Below are 22,915 nucleotides of genomic sequence, written 5' to 3'. Positions count from 1 at the left end.
GGTTACCCCCTTGCAGGGTCTGGAAGGTGGACCCCAGCGAGAGAATGGGGCCATAGACTCAGAAACCTGTCTTGAAATCCCCTGACTGGTCAATGCTGAGGCCAGGATCAGAAGGGTCGAAGGGCTGGAGCCTACCATGAGAGATGCCCAGAGCTGAGGGCCAGGGGTTCTGACTGGCCTGGAGGTGGGGACAGGGCCAGTGTAGCCAAAGGTCCCGGGGGGACCACACCCGTAAGGGGGAAGCAGCTCAGGGAGCTATGCAGCCTAGAATGAACACGGAATAGGCTGTCTAAATGGAGGGATCCAGGTGGGGTTCAAACAGTAGGATTCTGGGGCCCAAAATGGGGCTGGTGTAGTTGACAATGGAGGATGCCATCTGTGAGGCATGGGCTGCAGTGTAGGGGAGGTACGGAGCCACAGATAGCACCCCATGGCATCGGGGCAAGACTTAATTATCATCAAGGTGTGGTGGGTGAGAAGGCAGGTGGTTAGCCCAGAAATAGATGGGCAGGCCAGAGGTAAATCGGCCCAGAGGAGGCCTCCTATTACAGGGACATGGGGGGAGGTGGTCCACGAGCACCTTGCAGACATGGTGCCCTGTCTGCTACTGCTGGGGGCAGGATGGGGAGTGTCTATGGTGCACTTACCACAGGCTCCTGGGACAGCATCCCTGACCAGTCTGAGCCTGCCTGCCCCCAAAGACCCTTGCCATCCTGATCCTGTCCCCCACCCCACCCCACCCCACCCCAGAGACCCGTGATAGCTGCATCCAGAGCCTGAAGCTCCCCCTGACTGCTGCAGGAGGTCAAAGCAGGGCAGAAGCAGAGCTGGATTTACTTAATCCTATAAGAAGCAAATCTGTTCCTAACAGGATGCATGTGTAGATGCCTCCCCAGGACTGGTTTACTACACAGTAAATTACTGTGCAGTAAATCTAAAGGGCATTAATTGCACATGTAGATGAACCCACTATGCATGCAGGCTTTTTTTTATTAATCCTCTGAGGTGCCTAACTCTTTATATAACTTATAATAAGGAGTCTAATTGATCAACTCTTGGTTTTGGATTCTATTCTGGAGAAAGGCATTTAAAAATTAGGCATTGCACTGTCCAAGTCCTAATACGAGACCTGGTCTTCATTCGTTTTAAGTCAGTAGCTTTGTTGGTGCACAGTTAAAGTAAGTCAGAGAAAAATCAGGCATGGTTTTTATTGGTCTGCAGATGGTGACACACTCCTGTTGTGATGTATGAAGACAAACATCTAGACAAATAAGGAAACCAATCCCATTTGTAGAAAAAAAATCAACACTAATAGGTGCCTAGTTATGTACCTTAATCTTCATAATACAGCATAAAATATTTTTACAAACCATTTTACCTAATGTGATCCAAGTAACCATTTAAAAGCTTTATTGAGCTTTATGCTTGTGAAAATCTTAAAAATACTGTAGAAATTATATGAAGAGTTTCAGTAAGATTCCATACAGTATTCTAGTAAATTTAAAATCAATTTCATATTGGAAATAGATCCTGGACACATTTTGCATTTCAGATGAATAGATGAAATTACATGTACTGTTGCTTAAAAAAAAGAAAATCAGCCTCAGTTCAGGTAATAATTGTACAGTCTATTACAATGATCCCAGGACATGTTCAACAGTGCTGTGTTCTAAGTTTCACAATTTTTATTTGAAAAAGAAAAAAAAATCTTGTTACAATAAAAGTATACCTGAAGAAAACATCAATTTCAACTCTTTATATAGTATATTTAGATTGTTTCAATTTATATAATGTCTGCATGAATTTGAAGCAGCCCCAGGGCTGGGGAAACCGAGCCACTTGTCTCAGCCCCAGGACTGTGCTTTTCCTACTCCTGCCCTTGACCAGACTATTTTTAGCCTCCTGATTCCCCAGCCCTGGGGAAATCCACCAGCCTCCCCATCCCCTGGCCTGCCAGCTCCCCCTTTGACCTGCCAAACTCTTCACCAGCCCCTTTAATCTTGCCTGCTCAACCCCTAAGTTACTTACCCCATTTTCCCCATGCAGATCCTGAAACCAGCAAATACTTATGCATGCCATTCCCACTCTACGTTCACACAGCTTAAAGTGAACCACATAAACTTAGACCAAGTGTGGTGAATATTTGACTGAACGTTTAACGATGGTGGGAACAATGGACAGCAAGAGAGTGAGCCTATCATTGCACCAAGTCAGGGGGTAGAGGGAAGATTCTTTACATATTTGTTTCCAGTTGCAACACGTTCTGGTGCTCATTCTAATTTATGATCGTCCCCAGCAACCTTATTTTCTACCACCAACCATCATGCACCTAAACTTTCTTTCAGTTTTTCCATGAAGTTTTCATAAGCAGACTTGAAGTTTCATCCAGTACCAATCACAACCCAGTGAAATATTTGCAAAGGAGAGGAGAAGAAGTGCCTGAAAAAGACAAAGTTGAACTTTCTTCTGAAGTTTAATCGCAATTTCAAAATAACTGAGAGTGCAAAGGCTGGGAAATTAAAATGATTACTATTCCTCCAGCTTTCTGGCTTCATCCTGAGTAGAATTGGGAATGCTAATAAATGTATGCACAGGAATTTGTTTTATTAAGGCACAAACATGTTTCTTACTATTCTTATGATGTGGTATCTCACATTATTTCATAGTGGTTAGTTCTCTTTCACATGAATGAGAACAGCCAACACTATAATATCAAGCAATGTACATGCAACTTGTACATAAATCTACGTACAAGTCCCCACTATTTCTAGTCCCCCTATAGATCAATGATGGGGACCAGAGAGAGTGATATGGTCCAAAAAGAGACTTTATTCATATATGTAATTAAGTAAAGAGTAGAGATAGGGTGGTTTAATCTTATTATGGAGGGGTCCAGTAATTCAGTCAAACTGGTGTTTGTGTGGATTGGACCTTGGTCTGTACATGATTTAGATAGAAGGAGCATTCTTCATTTATGCTGCTTGTTGTAGTGGTTACAGCTGGGCCAAGTGGGGAGTAGAGCCAAAGTGATTTGACATGACAAAGACATGGATAATAGTAGAAAGGTCTGCTTCTGAAAGAAAAGTGGTCTCACCTTGCCAGATGCAGCTGGAAAAGTGCCTTATTGGCCACAGCCTCTACCTGAGCATCCAATAACAGCTTCACCTCTAATAAGCTTCCTCAATTCCAAGTCTCACTCTCCATCATTTACTGGTGCTGCCAACACAACCCTTGCTACTTTTTTTGGTTGATTCTTCCAAATTAAAAATATCACATCAATGTACACAGTTTTATTAGTGTTTAATACCCTCTAGGTGTTACACTTAGTAAAATTAAAGTTAAAAATCACAGCATAGGAAGTTCTTTTTATTATCTCTATGCACATGAAGATGCTAGCAAAGAGAAAGGAGAAAGAGCAGACCGCTCAGCTGTTTCCCTACTTGTCACTCTCCCTTCACATAGTAGCACTTTAGGGTGAAATTGAGATATATATATATATATATATATATATTATATAAACACCAGGGTCTACCAGTGACACTAGATCGGTAGAGGGCATGGAAAACATGTAAGCCATGAATCACTGAAATTTAGCTGGGCAGAGTAAAATGTTGCAGATGAGAGTGATGTGATATAATGTGGTTTCCAAACAACTCACGAAGTCAGGGCTGCAGTTGACTTCTCTCCCAAATTCTTTTTGTAGCTATAAATGTGAATAAGAGCAATATGTAAAGTGGAGAAAACTTAATATGGGTGTAAGCCCTGATATGAAGACTGGTGGTGAAGCAGTAGTTTCAGTCAGTTACAGCATGTTAAGCGATATTCCAGCCTGTTGTCTCTATTACACCCAACTATTCTAAGACAAGTAAACAGGAAACATGAGCAGCTACATACCAACCTTTTTTTTTAAAACAGATACATTGCAGTTATTCTGCTATAGGAATCACAGCATCATCCCATATTTCACAGCAAAAATGGTGCAAACTGAACTCATGCAGTAAGAAAGTGTGGTTATGCTTTCTACATGTCTTTGTAGAACATATGTTAGAGTGGCACGTGAAATTTGGGCACACTTTATCCACATAGTAAAAAATAGAAAAAATTATGAACTAGCTGCAGAAGGAAAAGAACTTGCCAAAAATTTCTCAAACCAAGCAAGAGGTTCCAACTTGTTGGAACTCCACATGGTATATTCTTGAGGGGTTTTTAGACCAGAATGCTGGATTTGCATATAGTATGTTGGCAAACTCATGATATGAAGAGCAGATGTCCTCACCTCCACCCACATGATTATGGTTGCCAGTTTAGTTAATATCTTCTGCCTGATTTAACTGTCTATTTGTGAAAAATTTAAACAGAAAAATGTAAATAATCATTTGAAATGATTTAATATCCCTTTATCAAATGCCCCAACTAAGACAGCCACACTAGTAAATAATAGTCCCAACTTGGCTTAGTGGGGAGATGAAAGCAGATAAAAATAAGAACACTGTGGGCATGTCGACATGTTCATTAATGCGCAGTAGTTACTGCATATTTAATTTAGTACTTGCTTAATGAAATACTAACTAAATGTGCAGTAAGTATGGTTACTGTGCAGAAGCACTGGAGCATGGTTTTTTAGAGATGCTTACTGCGCAGTAGCCTAATACTACTGCACAGTAGCATATCAGCAAGTTTTTTTGCCTGGCACACTAGTGCAACTGCACAGTAATCTTAGGCTAGTGCACATTAAGCATCTTATGTACATGCACCTTGTATCTAACAAAGGGAAAAAAATGGAACTTGATGTCTATGAATACACAGAAGAAGCTAGAAATTGGAAAAAAGTCATAATAACAGAAGTAGAAATGGACCTTAGCAGAGTTGAGAAGAATTAGGATGAGTTTATAAAATATATTGGGAAAAATATAAACTGTTATAAATAATAATTAATAAAATGCAAGCATTTTCAATAAGTATGTACGTTTGAGTAAAAAGCCAGATGATAAATTCTATATCAGCAATAACAGTTTTTATTACAACAAAGTCAGGATGTTTTTAAACTTTGGTTATTAACGTTAATAATTTTAAATCAGCAAGTCTAAATTAGAGTTGAAAAAACAGGAGTTGAAAAAAAGCTGTCCAAGGTGCTCTCTAGACTAATGATTTTCAACCTTTTTTTTTCATTTGTGGACCCCTAAAAATTTTTGAATGGAGGTGCAGACCCCTTTCAATTGTAAGTGTGGGTATTCACATAGTTTTGATTGATCAGTCATCTTTCATGGACCCCTTAGACATAGTCTGTGGACCCTCAAGGATTTGTGTACTACAGATTGAAAACCGCTGCCCTAGACCCTTAGTGCTGACTTCCTACAGGGATTAGTTCTTGACCTAACTTCATTAAAATAATTATCAGTGCCCTGCAAGCACAGTATTAAATTATCATTGATAAAGTTTGATATAAAAAGTTGGGTGAGTGTTAAATAATGAAGAAGGAAGGTCACTGAAATACTATGATGTGGATTTCATAGGAAGATAGGCCCAAGCATATAGTAGGAATTTAAGTGTGGCCAAGCGTTATGTAGTTACTCATATAGGAATGCCATATTTTAAAGTTAGGGGTTTTCAGCTTGGGAACCAATGGATCTGAGAAAGACTTGGTGGTCATGAAGGTTAATGAACCGAATGTGAACTCCTGCTAAGACATTGTGTACAAAAGGGGTAATGTTCATATATATAAATAGGACAATCAAGTAGGAGTATGAAGTTATATTATAGCCATATTTGGCACTGATGCATCTGCTTCTCAAATTTTGTCTTCTTGTGTTTGTAATTCACAAGGAGGTTATAAATAGGAAAGGAAACAGAGAAGAAAATAATTGAATAGAATAATTTGAAAGATTAGAAAATATGCCCTATAGTGAAAGATTTCATGAGTTCGGTCCTTTTACCTTATCAATGGCTGGAAGGTGATGCTAGAGAAACTTAAACTAGACAAAAGTCACACATTTTAATACTGAAAATCATCAACTGTGATGGAAGCTCCATCAATGCCATTTTTAAATCAAGATTTGATTTTTCTAAACAATATGTTCTAGTTTGTACAAGAGTTAACGTACAGTGGAGTCCTACTGTTTTTGTTACTAGGAGGTTAGACTTGATAGTTACAATGATCCCTTCTGGCCTTATACTCTATGCATCTGAAAAGCAATAATAAGAGTATGCAGTTTAACAAAGATAAGGTCAGAGTGCTGCACCTAGGGAGAAAAAATCACCAATACACATCAGATTAGGAGATGACCTTCTAAGTCTCACAGTGCCAGAAAGGGATCTCAGAGTCATAGTAAACTCCAAGATGAATGAAGTGATCAGTAAAGCTAACCACACTCTATCATGTATTAGCATGTGCATTATGGATAGGTCTAAGGAGGTGATACTTCCCGTCTATGCAGCATTCGTAAGGCCACAGCTAGAGAACTGCATCCAGTTTTGGGTACCACACTTCAAGAAGGATGTGGATAACCTTGAGAGGGTCCAGAGGGGAGGGCTACTCATATGGTTAGGGGCCTGCAGGTGGGGCCCTGCAAGGAGAGATTGAGGGACCGGACCGCAAGGAATAGGAGATACTCTGTTTGCCAGGACACCTCTTGGGGTAACTAGAAACTATGGCCACAAACTGACAGAGTGCAGATTTAGATTGCACATCAGGAAGAACTTCTTCATGGTAAGGGTTACCAGAATCTGGAATTGGCTTCCAATGGAGGTGGTGCTCTCCCCTACCCTGGAGGTGTTTAAGAGGAGACTGGGCGAGCACCTGGCTGGGGTCATCTGATCCCAGACTCGATGATTTACTGAGGTCGCTTCCAACCCTAAAAAACTATGAAATCTTTGAAAAGAGAACAGAATTTATGCTTCCAGTTAACTGGTGTTCATAGTTTGTGCTCAGGACAAGTACGAGAGATTATTTCTAACTAAAAGGAGATAAATACATATGGATATGACAATAGCCCTGGCAAAACATTTGGCTTCAGTCCTGTCCTCATGTTCTTTATCCTGAACATTATCATGATTTGAAGCTTTAGCCTGACAATCCAATGGCAGCAGTTGTTTTAGATAAGTCAAAAAGGATCCTCCCTTTGGGTATGATAGGTGTTAAGTTTGTTTTTGTGTCATGTTACTCTGACTGTTACAGCTGCCTTGCAAAATTATAGTCACTCATCCACTAGAAGTATTTCTTTTTAATTTTATTTTTACAGACAATCTCTTTAAGTGGTTTATTGCTATAATAGGACTGATATGTAGCTCTTGCTCCTGAACTATTTCATTTCACATTTCACTTGTGGTGCACTGTCATTTCTGATCAAGTTAAAATGAATATGGACATCCCGGACAACAATTAGGCTGGCTTCGGGTTGATGACATACTCCTGTGCTGAAATAAACTTAGGAGTTAGGAAAGACTTTTTAGAAAGAAATGTGAAGTTGTCATTGTAAGTGCTTCAAAAAAATTTGAGTACTACATAACTTTGGCTCCATCCAGGATATACTGGAAATGCATTTCCATTGTTCTTAGTGTATCATAACAGACAAAGGATAGATAAGTACATTGTTTAAAGAGGTTAGTTTGGAAAAAATATTAATTATATATTTAATTTTTTAAAATATTCTGATTAACCAAGAACTGGAAGAGTTGACTAACCTTCTATGTGTGCATCAAATCTGTAATTGTTCAAGTATGGGTGACAATGGGTAGATTAGAAAATATAAATTCATGGAAATAAATTAAAATCTGTAAGTATGTTGCATCTGATCCAGCTGCAGAATATATGCAACCCCAAGCAACATAAATACGATAAGTAAGAAAGCAAAGAAAGTCTGTTCCACTAGAAGTCTGTCTTTGTGCCTAAGCATAGATAGATGGAAAAGTTCTGTCATCCTGGTGATACAAAACTAATTACAACAGAGCATCTTTACAGTTTTATTTGCAACACAGATTTTTCAATATTGTCTAAAATAAGACACTAAAAGTGAAGCGACTTGCCAAAGGTCACCTAAAATTGTAGAGCCTCAAAAGGGTTCAGTCAACCCTCAAAAGTGTTCAGTTGCCAGTGCAGAATGATATGAAAATGATTTAGCTCTCTTACCCAGAGAGCAAAAAGATTTATTCCACACCGGTACTAAGGGTTGGTATTTGTCCAACTGTTGAAAGACTATGACTTACAAGCACCCATAGACAGATTTTTATTCCTCTTAAAAGTATTTTCTTCTGCTGGAAAGAATAAACATTAAAGTCAGTATGATAGGGTATTAATAATACAAAGTTGTACTAGAAACAGCATTATGTTGTTTTTTCTTCACCTCCATTTTATTCTAAATGCATTCTGCCACAGTTTCCTATTCCTTAAAGGGATACCTGCGTATTGTTGGGCAGTGCTCAGTAATGGCATTTCCAATGTCACTTATATCTGTACTTGGTTCTTAGTGGCTATGGTGATAAGCACTACATAAAATATTCCTCCTAAGTTGGAGGAAATAGAAAGGTTGTTTTTATTAATATTATTAAAAACAATATTACTGTATTGATCCCGATCCTTTTCTAATTATTGAATAGAAATCAGGAGAACAAGTGGTTTCTTTGTTTCTTTTCTCACTTTCCAATGTAAGCATGGCCCTGTTTCTGGATTGGCTGGAACCAGCCTGCCCTGAACCACATTTTTGGAACTTAATGGCTTGTCTCCAGGATATAACTTGTAGCCCCATAATTTCCCATCTTTTTATTGGTTTACTTTAAAGGAGAAGGTGAGCAGCCTACCATGGCAAAAGAACAAGTTATGGACTTGTACACATCCAGTTTTTCTAAATAGTCCCTGAGGCTGAATAGGAGGTACTCAACAATACTGAGAGAGTTGGCTGATATGACTGCAGAGCCCCTGGCCAACATATCTGAAAACTCATGGCGACTGGGAGAGGACCAGGATGCTTGGAAAAGAGCAAATATAGTACAATCTTTAAGAAAGGGAAGGAGTAGGATCCAGGGAACCACAGACTAGTTGGCCTCACCTCAGTTCCTGGAAAAATCATGGAGCAAGTTCTCAAGTAATCATTTCTAAGCACTTGGAGGAGAACAAGGTGATTCTTGCAAGCAAGCTAAGCAAATATGGATAAATGGAATGTAAAGTAGATGAATGGACTGTAAGGTGGATAGAAAACTGGCTGGATCATTGGGCTCAGACAGTAGTAGTCAATGGCTCAATGTGTAGTTGGCAGCTGATATCAAGTGGAGTGCCTCAGGGCTCAGTCCTGGGTCCAGTTTTGTTCAGTATTTTCATCAATGACGTGAAAGATGGGATGGAGTGCACCCTCAGCAAGTTTGCAGATGACACCAAGCTGGGGGGAGTAGTTGATATGCTGGAGGGTAGGGCTAGGACTTGGAAAGACCTCAACAAATTGGAGGATTGAATTAAAAGAAATCTCATGAGGTTCAATAAGGACAAGTGCAAAGTCCTGAATTTAGGACAGAACAATCCCATGCACCAATACAGGTGGGAGACCAACTGACTGGGTAAGCAGCAGTTCTGCAGAAAAGGACTTAGGGGTTACAGAATACAATACGCTGTATATGAGTCAGCAGTGTGTCCTTGTTGCGAAAAAGGCTGCATTGTGTCCTTGTTGCACACTAGGCTGCATTGGTAGGTGTGTCAGCAAATTGAGGGAAGGAATTCTTCCCCTCTACTCAGCTCTGGTGAGGCCTTATCTGGAATAGTATGTCCAGTTTTGGGGCCCCACTACAGAAGGCATGTGGACAAATTGGAGGACATCCAGCAGAGGGCAATGAAAATGGTTAGGGGCCACATGACTTATGAGGACATGTTGAGGGAACTGGGTTTATTTAATCTGGAGAAGAGAAGACTGGGACAGGGGGTGAGAAGTGGATTTAACAGCAGCCTTCAGCTACCTGAAGCAGGGTTCAAAAGAGGATGGAGCTGGACTGTTCTCAGTGGTGGCACACGACAGAACAAGGAGCAACGGTCTCACGTTGCAGCAAGGGAAATTTAGGTTAGATATTAAGAAAAACTTTCTCACTAGGAGGGTAGTAAAGCACTGGCAGATGTTACCCAAAGCGGCTGTGGAGTCTCCATTTCTGGAGGTTTTAAGAAGACCTGGCTTGACAAAGCTTTGGCTGGGATGATGTAGTTGGTGATAGTCCTGCTTTGAGCAGGGGGTAGAGTAGATAACCTCTTGAGGACCCTTCCAACCCTAAGAAAAAGAAAAGAAAAAAGAAATAAAAAGAAAATCAGCATAAATGGCTTCAGTTTCCATCTATGTTTTAATTTCCACACTGCATGCAGAATGTATGCAGTGTATAGATTTCATTCCTGGAATGAATTTAAACAAATACAGCCCTCATCCCAAATCTGTACTTCCCTTAAACTAAAGGAAAATAGGTGTAATCTGGGAATTTAAAACATTTTCAATGTACTTGGTCATGTGTTTTTAAAATGTGCATTATTTAGCTGCTTTTGGTTTTAGTGGTATTAAATCCATGGTGTTAGTTCCTGGTAAGTGGTTTAAGACAACAAAGAGTTGGTAAGTAAAGCAACACTAAGTTTGTTAGTACAAAGGAAGGGGATGATTTTCAATTTAATTCTATTCATTTCTTCTTTTAAAATAGGTAAAAAGAAGAGAGAAAATCGTTCCCTAGTCAAAATATTTTTGCCCAGTGGAGTTCTAGTAATAAAGAATAAAAATGCACAGGATAATTGTTAGCAGTTTGCAAAAATGCCCCTTTAGCATTTGTAGTTGAACTCGTCTATTTTGGCCTGAGGGACTGGGGAAAAGGGAGTGGGTATTCATATTGCATTATTCATCTCATAAAGAAAATGAGCTGTACAACACTGTGATGAAGATACCTCTTCTGTTATGAAGTCAATGAATATATTATGGGCAGCCTTTATAAGGTTACCAAATATTTAGCAGGACAAATTATAGCCTGTAAATGTATATTTACTCTGCATTAGCCACAAAAAGCCTGTAGGGGGAGTTTTCTTATTACTCTTCTAGAGTAACTGAAAACTGAAAACAATTGTAATGCTTACTTGTGCTATTTCTTGCTGAAAACTCCTCTTTTTTTTTAATATTCCACCATTTGTTTCAGAAAAAAAAAAGCAGGTGTCAACACCATATGAAAATGTCAATACATTATTATGGTTAAAAAAACCCCTAATTTATTATCAAATGTTGGTAAATGAATTCTAAGTTTGCAATGCCTTCCATACTTGAGAGCAGCTATAAAACTAGGAAATAATGGAGGGGTTAGTGTATAAGGCACAGAACTGCGAGTTTGGATGCCTGACACCTATTTCTGATTCTGCCACTGCACTCTTCCATGGGCCTGGAGAAGTCACTTACTGTCTCCATGCCTCAGTTTCCCCATCTGCACATAGATAAGGATGATGATGGAATAAATACTTTGCTTTTTTTCAGCCCCTTTAGGTCTTTTACACCCTGCAAAATAGACAGGGAAGCCTGGGTGATGGGCACCTCTTCCATCTCTTTTGTAGATCTGCCCAAAAGAGGCAATTCTGCGTTCTGTTACACTAGCTGCCCCAGTGTTCGGAAAAAACAATTGCAGGTAATATTTAGTCAAGTCTGTTTAGAAACGGACTCCTCTAAGTATCATCAAGCACAGAATGAGTCCCTGCCAGTACAGCTTTGAGTCACCTTTGTCTTCTCCCTCAGGCCTTGCACAGGATAGAGCTTTGCTGTGCACAAAACCTGGGCACACTGTTGTTTTGTGGAGAACTGGATGACACTTATTCTTCCTAAGTTGCCTTGAGAATTATTCAATATCTATTCTACTCATTCTGAGGCTGTCTAAAAGTTCAATGTAAATGCTTGTTGTCATTATGCATTGGTATTCAGTTCAAATCAATTTTGAATCCACCAGTAGATTCATGGTTCACCATCAGAATACAATAGCTGATGAAATTCTGAGGGTGTGCTTTTTTAATGCACTTTAGCAACAATTTTGATGCTCAAGCAAATATCAAAATGATGCTGGTGGCACATAAAGGGTATTGAGAGAGACAGCTGTTAGTCCAAAGGCAAGCAAGAAGGCAAAGTAGATTTGTACATTATGGAGCAGGGGTTCTCGGCCTTTTTAGAGTCAAAGATACCCCTGGTTAGATCCCTCAGAAAATTCTAGCTCTTAGCTTTTACTAATTTTTTTTACTACATTTTTTCATTGCAAAGGACTTAGAAAAGCCACCAGTCAGACTGTATTTAACACTATGTATTCCTAATAGAAATGCCCACATTTATCTTTTGAATTATGTTTGCAAACCTAACGTAGCTCAAATTGTGTGGCATACTGCAGCACCCTTGAAAGGCTTTCGAGGCACCCCAGGTGCCACAGCATCCTAGTTGAGAATCACTGTTATAGATAACCGTGTGTGTGTGTGTGTGTGTGTGTGTGTGTAATTACAAACTTTTGTGACCTGAAGCTCGTTTCATCAGATGCTGTGAACAGGAAGTATAATACCAGCCTCATTTGTCAGAAAGAGAAAGAAGCCACTCAAGCAGGAAAAGTGAGGGCTGTAAAAAGGGCTGTAGAATGAAAGAAGAAACATTGTGGTTTTCATCATGATGGGAGAGAGAGAGATAGGGATAGGCAGACAGCAGTCATCTCCAGATGAGCACGACCGTGCACTATGTAGCACTGCAAACATGTCTGCAGTGTCACTTGCTGCATATTGAGATGTTCTCCACACTGCAAAGGAGTGCTGCCTTAGCGTGCGCTGCTCTGCCTTTTTTTTTCCATGGGTTTTCTTGACCCATCAGGATACCTAGGAATCAACAAAACCTGCAGGAAAAAAAGCAGAGCAGCACACACACAGGCAAGTGTGTGCCGCTCAAAAGCAGAGCCGAGACACTCAGAGTCACTCTGTGGTGGCTGGCCAGGCTCCGCGCAGCAGAATTGCCACTGGTGCAGCCCTGAAAGGCCCCTAGGATCCCACGTAAGGCTGCTGAGACTAGCACAGTTCTAGCCCCAGCCTCCTCTACCCCACCCAGGGTAACTTGCTGCATGCCAAAGTGTGCATGGGACAGGAATTCCCTGGGGAAAGTAGTGGCGGTGCAAGGTGAACCACCGCTACTCGTCTCCAGGGGACCAAACATCCACGCTCATCTGGACATGCCCAAAGACAGCAAGTATGAAAGAAATGTGTCAAGCTACACTGAAGCCAACTGTTTAAGATGTAACTAAAATACAGCCTGGAATAGTCACGGGGCATCTTGGCTTGTGAATGCATTTATGATAATTCTAGTCTATATCTGTTTCTCTCATTCTTAGCCTGGCTTTTAACACTTTCTAACTATGTCTATATCTCCTTTTTATTTTTCCCTGCCCACACTAGCAATGAAACTATTTCAATGAGTAGAAAACTTCGAAAACATGATCTTCTGCCACTGCAAACCTAGTGTAAGTGTGATATACTGCATGCTGTGCTTATACGCCACTGTCTTAACGGGTACAGTATGTTATAGAACATTCTGCGAGCATCAATGCAGTGCTGTGGTGGTTGGTGCCCAGCCATTCTTTCTTCTAAAGGAGATAAGGAGGAGAGAGAGGTCTCATTCACACCTTAAGCAAAAGGTTGTAATTTGATCTGAATGGCAGTAAATAACAAGGTTGGGACACTATGGGCCAGGTTCCTCATTGCCTTGTTTTGTCATTTGCAGCAGTACATAGTGGATTTAAATAACTACACAAGGGTCAGGACAAGGGGAAATCAAGTCTTGTATAAGTTAAAATAGAAAAGGTGAAAAACATCTTTTTAAAAAGGCTTGATATGTATTCATTATTCTAGGAATCCTATTTCTGGCACAAAATGGCTGACTTGAAGGAAGGATAGGGCTTGCAGAATAGCACCATCCTAGATCTGTCCAGTTTTAGATCAAGTATTTGGTCAATATTGGCTTTAAGCATAAACTGAAGACCTAGCTGCCCATACTACAAGCGCTACCTATATGGCCTTAGTTACAGATCTTTTGTGCTGGTAACTGAACACAATGTACCATGGGCCTAACATACATTTAGGATCTGGCCTGGGCTCCTGCAGGCAAGAGGCTGTATTTCTGGAATCAAAAGTGAATGTCTGTTCACTTTCTTATTGGTTCAATCTATGCAGCTTACACTAACCTGGGGAGATTGAATTGATTCAGCTTCAGGCTTTTTAACTGTCTGTACTTAGCCTGAGAGTTCCTCAAAGAAACTGACAGCATAAATTAGTAGAAGGAAAGGTAAAGATATGCTTGGGGCAAATCAAACAAGGAGAGAGCACTGCAAAAGTAAGGAGAGTGAAAAAGAGGACTATTCTAATGGTGCATCCAGACAAGCATGGACATTTGGTTCCCTGGGGACAAGTAGTGGCAGCACACCTTGTACCACCACTTGTACCCAGGGAATGCCTATGCCATGCATGCTTTGGCACATGGCAAGTTACCCTGGGTGGGGTAGGGGAGGCTAGGGCTAGCACTGTGCTGGTCCCAGCAGCCTTACTTGGAGCCTTGGGGGTCTTGTGGGGCTGCAGCAGTGGCAATTTGCCAAGCAGAACCTGGCTAGCCATTGCAGCGTGGCTCTGGGTGGCCAGCTTTGCTTTTGAGTGGCATGCACTGCCTGTGCGTGTGCCACTCCACCTTCATTTTTCCATGGGTTTTTTCCACCCCTGGATATACTGCTGGGTAAAAAAACCCGTGGGGGGAAAAAAAGTGGAGCAGCACAAGCATGGGCAGCACTCACAGCATGGAAAACATCTAAATATGTGGTTTATAGCACTGCAGGCATGTTTGCAACACCACATACCACAGGACCGCACTTGTCTGGATATGGCCTAAAAGGGTATGCTGAGCTAAGGCTAAACCAGGGAGCGGACATGCCTGGCAAATTTCCTCAAACTCTGCTATAGCAGGACTTGCTACCGCAGGCTCCAGAGAGAGATGAGAGTAGGCAGGAAGTGCCTTAGAATGACTGAAGCTGGTGGTGGTTGAGCAAGCAACTTGAAGAAGAAACTGGTGTTGGGCAATATTTATTGTCATAGTTGACAGAGTACCACTCTAGAAAAGAAACCCCTAAGGACATTGTGCCTCCATGAGGAACTGAACAGGATCCCTTACCCTAGACTGAAAGATACGGTCCCCTAAACCAGTTCCCATAAGTTACAATGCTCAATTGCTTAACTTACCCAGTTGAACACATTTGTATGAATTAACCAATTAATCTGCTGCTGAAAATTTCTTCAATACTCCGACTTGGAGGTATAAATTAATACAAACTGCTGTGTTCTCCAAAACAGGTTATATTCTGGTTGAGTATATTTTATCTTGTGTGTCACTGCATTGGACAGATTAACTTATTAAAGGCTGCAATTGCTTCAATATACTAAGATGATATTTAAAAGTGACATGGATTGTGGGTGTTTTACGATAGTTTGAGTTGGTCACCCATAAGGAGAGGCATCCAAATTCATTTGAATCATTTTAAAGTGTTGGTCTAAATATATGCTTAGTTGTAGTAAAACATCTTTTGCTTTTCCTGTTATGAATTAAAGGCCTCATCCTGAAAATATATGTGTGCGCTTAAATCTGCATGTGTGACTAAGTCTCTTTGAACTCAATGACACCAGTTAAGTGAACAGATATTCTGCTATTTGTGGAAATTGGGGCTATCCTAGCAAAATAAGTTTAACAAAAGAATCTATTTTATAGTAGATATTATATATATTTATTCAGAAAAAAAGTAGAAATAAAATGAGAGACGCTCTAAGAAATTTGCAATTCATTTTTTTTAAACAGTGAAAACCAGCTTAGTTACACTGTACTCTATGTAACAAGAAATCAAACACTGTAAGTGGAAAGGCAAACAATTAGTGTGCTCAGGAGAACTTTCGAAGTCAGAAATATTATTTCTTAACCCCTGAAAATGTGAATATGGTGAGACATACTATGTAGTCTTTAACAGTAATTTGATGTTTGGATTCTGGAAAATGCTAAGTTAGCCTACTAATACATAAAACTGTGCCTGTGTTCAAGGCAACAAGTATACATAGTAGGAGTTTAAAATGCAAGGTTTATGATATGTTAGAGAAACATCTGAAAATTAGTCTAAATTCTGGACTGCTCTGTGGTCTTTCTACATCACTTCTGAAATGTAAAAGGATCAGGAAGCAGACACAGTTCTTTCATTTGAATGATTTCCTAACCAGTGCCATAGACCCTCTGAAGGAGTGTGGGTTTTAGCGTAATGTTTGTTTTTAAAATGTGTTCACATTTTAATGTCTTCATGTTGTGCTTCAGTTTCCCTGACTGGCTTGTACATGGGGAAAGAAGAGACAGTAAAGGTCCCAGATACCTCTCCAGCAACAAAGTAGTTGAATCATTGAATCATTCTGCTGACATTTCAAGTGGGCTTGGCACTCATCCTTTGGTGGAAAGCCCCTAAGGGAGAGAGACTGATATAAGGAACACAATGAACAAAGCTTTTTGTTGGTAAGCTGGAGAGGGACGCAAGGGAAAGGCAGGACCACTGCAGGGTTTTCTGGGGCTGTGAGGCCTGGAGAAAGAACAGCTCAACTAACTTCAGGATGTGTGGGTTCACCAGGGGCCTTTGACCCTTTGGGGAAGAGGCAGTCTTCTTGCTGGGTGACATTTATTGAAGAGACACTGGTTACCAGGAATGATCAGGGACTGAAAGACCACTGTCTTCCCCTGCCCAAGCTTGATTCAAGGCCTACTCAGGGAGACCACACAAGGCCAGGTAGATCTGGAGAAAGTGCTCCCCTGAGGGAATCCAGGACAGAAGGGCTGTGTGAAACAGACCCTATTTGATTTGCTTTTGGCCTTAATCGGGGACAGTGATTCAATTCGTTGATTCAGATCACTGTCCCCAATTCGGTTTGGCCAAACCCAAATCTGAAGATTCAATGCTGATTCAGAGAATCAGTGATTCAGCTACAGACACAGCTTTAAATGTTTTTTCTACATACCTCAAGGTACTAGATGTGGCTCGTGAATGCTGCGATGCTAGGGTGGATAGAGCAGGAGTGCAGGTGGGCCTCCACATGATTGTCAATGAACCCAGAAGTGGATCAAAAGTACTTCTGGCCCACCTCCAGGTCCACCAGGGAGTATGCTGGGGGGCCCCTTGCAACCTTCTGGCTTGGCAATTAGTTGCAGGAGAAGCCTGGGTGCGCCCCCAGACCCAGGAGGCACCAGTTGCTGAGCTGAGGAGTACAGGTGGGCTCTCCAGTGCGCACCCTGGCAGACCCAGAAGTAGACCAGAAGTGCTTCTGGTCCACTTCTGGGTCTGCTGCCAAGCATGCTGGGGAGCTTCCAGTGCTTCTGTTTGACAGTCCATGTGCCCCAGCATCACAGCATTCATGAGCCCCTGGTCCCTAGAGGTATGCAGAAAAAACATTAAAGCTGTGTCTATGTCTGAATCGCTGAATCTTTCTGAATCTATCCTAATTGATTCAGAGGGTTCTGGTTCGATTTGGAGAGATTAAAGGGTCCTCTGATTTGAATCAGATTCAGAGAATCGGCCACTGAATCAGGCCAAATCTCCGCCAAATTGAATCTGGGAGGGAAGCTTCGCACAGCCCTGCATGACAGACCCATCACTAGTGTTTTAGTTATCTGAATGCCTCTTGCTGCCTTATGCCAAACTCTGTACATAAAACATCTTCTTGGTAGATATCCCAGTCAAACCAAAGTTTCCTCTGGGCTTAGTGTGGTTAATGCCCTGCCAGTTTCTAGAGCCAGTAACACACAAGGGAATTATGTGGTTAACATTATGTCCAGCTGTTTTTGATTTCCCAGCCTGAATGACCAGGTGTCCTTGGATAGTTGGGCACCTGGCATGAGTTCAAAGTAGGAGTGACTCTCACTTCCAGGCTCATAGTGAGACACCTTGACCACTCTGCTACCACCTACCTCGCGGTAGGGAGAAGAGCAAACACAGCTTGTGCTCTTTATGCTACTATAATTAAGCATCTGATTCTTGGTACAGAAGACGTTATAGGACCTCTATATTCATTGATTCATAACACTACTTTAGCAATTCATGATGGGGTGGTGGGTTCAATTTTTGCTAATAGATGAGTCCTGACTGCTTATGTTCAGTGAGTGTTAAAGATATTCAGCACATTGCAGGATCTGGCTTTTTGATCAAATTTAGTATCATGGATGGATTTAGATATTAGGTGGGGATCAGGAGAACATACAGAATATTTCATTTTACGTAGTGCTTATGTGCAGTTAGTTTTTATGATTAGAAAAAATCCAAAGGATTTTTTAAAGATATATTCTGCATATGTAATAGTAATCCTTGCCTTAAAGAGGCTGATGCTAACTCTCAAGGAACTATTAGTATGTGTTGCATCAATTGCAACTTCACTGATTCAATAGCTTCATCAGAGCTGTTGCACCCTATTACTGATAATACTCTAAGTGGGCCTCCACACAATAGACTATAATGTCACTTAAGCAGCTATTCCTCTATATACTATCATGTCAGACAACCATTGTTCAAATTCAATACCCTCTAATTAGGTATTTACTGGATCCTGCAAATATTAAGCATTTTAAAAACCTCCTTTATTTATTATGTATTAATCAATAACCCATTCAGATTATTGGGTAAGTAAATGATGTTATTACAAGTACTCTTATTTTAATACCACTATTGAGAAATAGGAAATTCAAGGAAAGGAAGAAATACAAGTAATGATAAAACTCAATTAATTCCATGTAGGAAATGCAGATCTAGGGCTGAATGTATGCACTGATATTCCATTTTTAACACATAAACTAGAGTGTGTTTTTCTTTCTCTGTCTTTTCTTTTTCACAATGCCATAAATTTGGGGCTGCAGTCTCATTGTAGATACTGGTAGTTAAGTTCAAAATGTCATTCCTTTTGCAGGCTAAATCACACTTTTCCCCTTTTCTCTTGCTGCAGAATGCAGATTTTGATGAATAATAATTTCATCTACATTAACATGAGTTTGTTTGCCATTAATTTGATAAAGATTTCCCCACCATCGCAAAATGTGAATATGTTTACTTAAGAAAACAGCAGTGAATCCAGCAGCCTAATCAGAATCCACAAAGGAACTCCAAAGTGCTTACAATACTGTGTTCCCTTTTGGATTTCTCCCAATACTTTCACTTAATGATCACAACCCTAAAATGCTCGTGTTGAACTGAATGTCTTAGCCTAATTATTTGTTAGTATCTGATAACATTTTGCCATAAAAATGTTTGTTTGAATGTATCTTATCAAAGTAATATTTGTGCCTAGGATTAGCCACTGCTTGGCTAAAGATTTATGTAATCAGCTTATTTTAAGATTAATTCATGAAAAAATACAAATACCTATTACCACTTAATTTGTATAATAGATATTTACTATATTTTAACAGTGCAATTAAAATTAATATGGACTGTAAAACTGTAAGGTTATGTAAACATTAGACTGTTTATATGTTAGTTCACTTATCTTCTATCCCTAAGATATACTTATGGAGCCCAGACCTTTCAGACTTGCAGAATAGGAAAAGGTCACAAGTGAAATGAGATGAATATTTTCAACTCACCCCTGTGCAGACATGTACACAGCAACACACTGTCTCCACTAATTCATCACTCTCAGATTTGAGAGGTGGCAGAAGTTTCATAGAATGGAAGTAGATTGATGGAGCCCAAGAGGTGCGTTATCCCTTGGGTGGGAATCAAAAGTTACTGAAAGAGCTGTTGGATAAAACCTTCTGTTGCCCCAGTCCTGTTTAGTTCATGCTTTACTTTTTAAGCAGGTAGCACTTTTTTTCCTTGTTTGCTTCTCTGTTCTGGCCTTGACCATGAGGTTAAAAGATCTCCAGCTCAAAAGCCTGGCATATAAATGTTCCATTTGTATCTTATCAGCTTTCAAAAAGTTTCCTGTTCATCCTATTTAGGTTATATCCTTAATTATTCTAATTCTTACATTTATTTACTGTCCAGTCATATTCAGTTTCTCTGAATACCTCTGAGATCTGTTCTGTTATTGCACTCAATGGAAAGATCTTACCAGCAGTTAGCTTCTGAGCATTCTTCTTCACACTAGTGCCATGTATATATGTAAATTACCAGGAGGTTAAAAGTAGAGTGACCATACATCCTGGTTTAGCTGGTCCCAGATTTTGGAGACCAGTCCCAGCCAGCTGGTGAGAATTTAAAATCAGTGTTCCAGAACTGCAGAGGCACAGGGTGCAGTCTGGCAGGATGGCAGAGCGGTGTGGAGCAGCACAGTGTGCCAGGCAGGTGGGTGGGCAGGCACTGCTGCTGCCTACCTGCCCTCCGCACCATGCCACCCTGCCCCCCGTCTCTGCCTGCAGCAGCACTGTTGACTTGGGAGATGAGGGTGAGTGTCCCGGATTTCCTGTTATCACATCTGGTCACCATATTTAAAAGCAAAAAGAAAGAAGGAACTGAAAACTCTCCTCTATTCACTTTGGGCCTGATCCAGGTCCCACCAATTGCAAAACTTCCATTGGTTTCATTGAGAAATGAATCCGGCTTTCTATGCTCTAGGAATTTGCAATAATGGTGGAACATTGAACGCACAGAACAGATCAGCACCTGCAATATTTGATAATTATACAAATAAGCTGACTATCTTGGGTCTAAAGACAGAACTTAAAATCCCCTGAGACATGCTAACAAGATTTTCAGCACTTCTTGCTTCCTAATGGACCTGAAATACGTTGATAATAGTTTTGTCTCACCAGATTTTGGTCAGGGATAGAATCACGTGGAGTGAAGATAAACAAAAATAAGAAAAACAGTTTTTAAACAAAATGTCGTTGTTGATCCTCAAAAAAGTTTGAGATTCATCTTGAGTTTCAAGACAATTTGAGTTTAAGCAGAGAATACTTCTTCCATGGAATGTATCCATATGTTAGTTGTGCACTAACTAAATTTATATTTACCTATTCAAAATTCTGCAGGACATGAAACCAAGAGGAAAATGTAAGAATTTTTTCTCTGTTTTTGTGAGCATTATTTTGAAAAGACAGACTCGCCTCTCTCTGAGCCACAATATCAATGAAAAAACAACTCATGCTTGGATAGACAAGTGAGGAAGTCATAGTTAGAGTGACAGGTGTGGACCTCCAAAGGTTGGCAGTCTTGAGCATCAAAACGCTCATACCTACTCTCTGGAGGCCTCTCCTTTTTATCAGGACCCTGAAACCTTCTTCCTACATTAGCTCCCTATTCATTCAAGCTGTCTGTTTCCTAAATTTCTAGTCCATGACAATTTCCAAGTTTGGGGATTTTTTTGTATCAAAGATCTGGATGACCTGCATGAACACTACATGGGTTAGATTTGTTTGAATGACCTGAACTGGGAAATAGCATTATTCTACCTCAGCTCTTTTTCTGTTGTTGTTGGTGGTGGTCTGAGAGCCAAAATAACATGTAAAAATTGTGTTGGTTGGCATTGACACATTTCTAAACATCAAGAAAACTCTCTACCAGACTTTGCAAAAACAAAGCAGTATAAATGAGATTCCCACAAAAAGTGGTTAAATTACATTTACAATAGCAAAAAGACAATTATTCCACAAAGATATGAAACATTGTCTGGCAGCTTTCAAAACATGTATATAAATCATCAGATGGGAAACATATTTGAGGAAAAACAACTGAACAGGCCAAAATTTTAACACAGAGAAAAACAACGTTAATTGGTTTTAATGCAATGTTATACTTAAAAGAGAAAAGGCCTCCTTAAGAATGTATTGTGTGAGCATTTTGTTCTACCAGAAAGGAAGAATGATTTAATCTTGCCATCTTGATGATACTGGAGTCTCCTGAAGATCATTAGTCTGGTTTCAGCTCAGGAACAATTTGATGCTGGCTGTGGGATGGTACTATCACTCTGTCTGTTGCATAGCAAAGTAAAGTTTCCAGTACTCCCAACCCAGTACCTCAAACAACCAAATATCAGCTCTTTCATGCACAGATCTCTGTGCAATAAAAAAGGGACTCCATCTGGATTACAAGAATGTGGTACTTTATTAAATGAGCCATGTGGTCAGTGCTGCTGCTTGCACATTGAGCTGCTTGGTGTTATCTTCCAAATCAGGGCTGGGCAATTATTTGGGCTGGGAGGCCACTTATGGCCTGGGAGACGAGGGAAGGTTGCTGGCCCAGCCCAGCACTGTGGGTGCAGTGGGCAGGGGGAGTGGATCCTATTTGGCCCCAGGCCCATCTGCCTCGCAAGCACTACCAGGGCTGCCAGATGGAGCACACAGGTGGGGCCTCCATGGAGACCAGACAGGGACTCCCACAGGCAAGAAACACTCATCCAGGTGGATGGGTTGGGGCCACATGTGGGCAGGGAGTGGCATCCAGGAATGGGCCGGATGGGTGGGGACAGGATCATAGAGCAGCAACAGTGTGGAGCCAGGGCCTGGAGTAGAGCTGCGATCCATTTCCTGCATGTTCCTCTGATGGTGCCAATTCTGTGGGAAGGGACATGTGGGAACCAGATTGGGCTCTATCCTGGGTCCCAACCACACAATGTCACTGCCCCATGCCTCTGGCCCTGGTCCAGCCCCTGCCCCTGCCTGCCTGTCCAGCTCCCGCCTGCCTGTGACCCCATCCCATCTTCCCAGCTAAGTCCATCCCATCCATGGGGGTTCCAAGCTGGTCTCCTTGGAGACCCCCGCCTGCCCACTCTGTCCAGCATAGGTGCAGGGCAGATGGGCTGGAGTGCCGGGGCAGTAGGGCCAAGTCCAGCAGCAGTGGTGGCAACACAGGCAGCAGCAGCTGAGCTGCTGTTGCAGGGGCTGCTGGGAAACTGAGTTTGGCCACTGTGCTGCCCCTACCCCACCAT

The 22,915-nt window shown here is 41.0% G+C and overlaps 1 long non-coding RNA gene across 7 annotated transcripts in view; it reads left to right on the top strand.

Moving 5' to 3' along the window:
• The window catches only part of LOC149859990 (uncharacterized), a 96,429-nt gene that overhangs the window by 26,147 nt on the left and 47,367 nt on the right, over positions 1-22,915 (top strand). For 5 of the 7 annotated variants that reach the window (XR_016443619.1, XR_016443622.1, XR_016443618.1 and 2 more), the window contains one exon: positions 13,397-13,461. The exons of the other annotated variants lie outside the window; for them this stretch is intronic. This is a non-coding gene — a long non-coding RNA (uncharacterized LOC149859990). The remainder of the gene's footprint in view (positions 1-13,396; positions 13,462-22,915) is intronic. 7 annotated transcript variants of the gene reach the window in all.

This window comes from Crocodylus siamensis, chromosome 7 (genome assembly GCF_052110815.1).
Source record: "Crocodylus siamensis isolate JL-2025a chromosome 7, ASM5211081v1, whole genome shotgun sequence".
Taxonomy (NCBI): Eukaryota; Metazoa; Chordata; order Crocodylia; family Crocodylidae; genus Crocodylus; species Crocodylus siamensis.
Note: the sequence above shows the minus strand (reverse complement) of the source record. Positions and strands in the feature narration are given on the sequence as shown.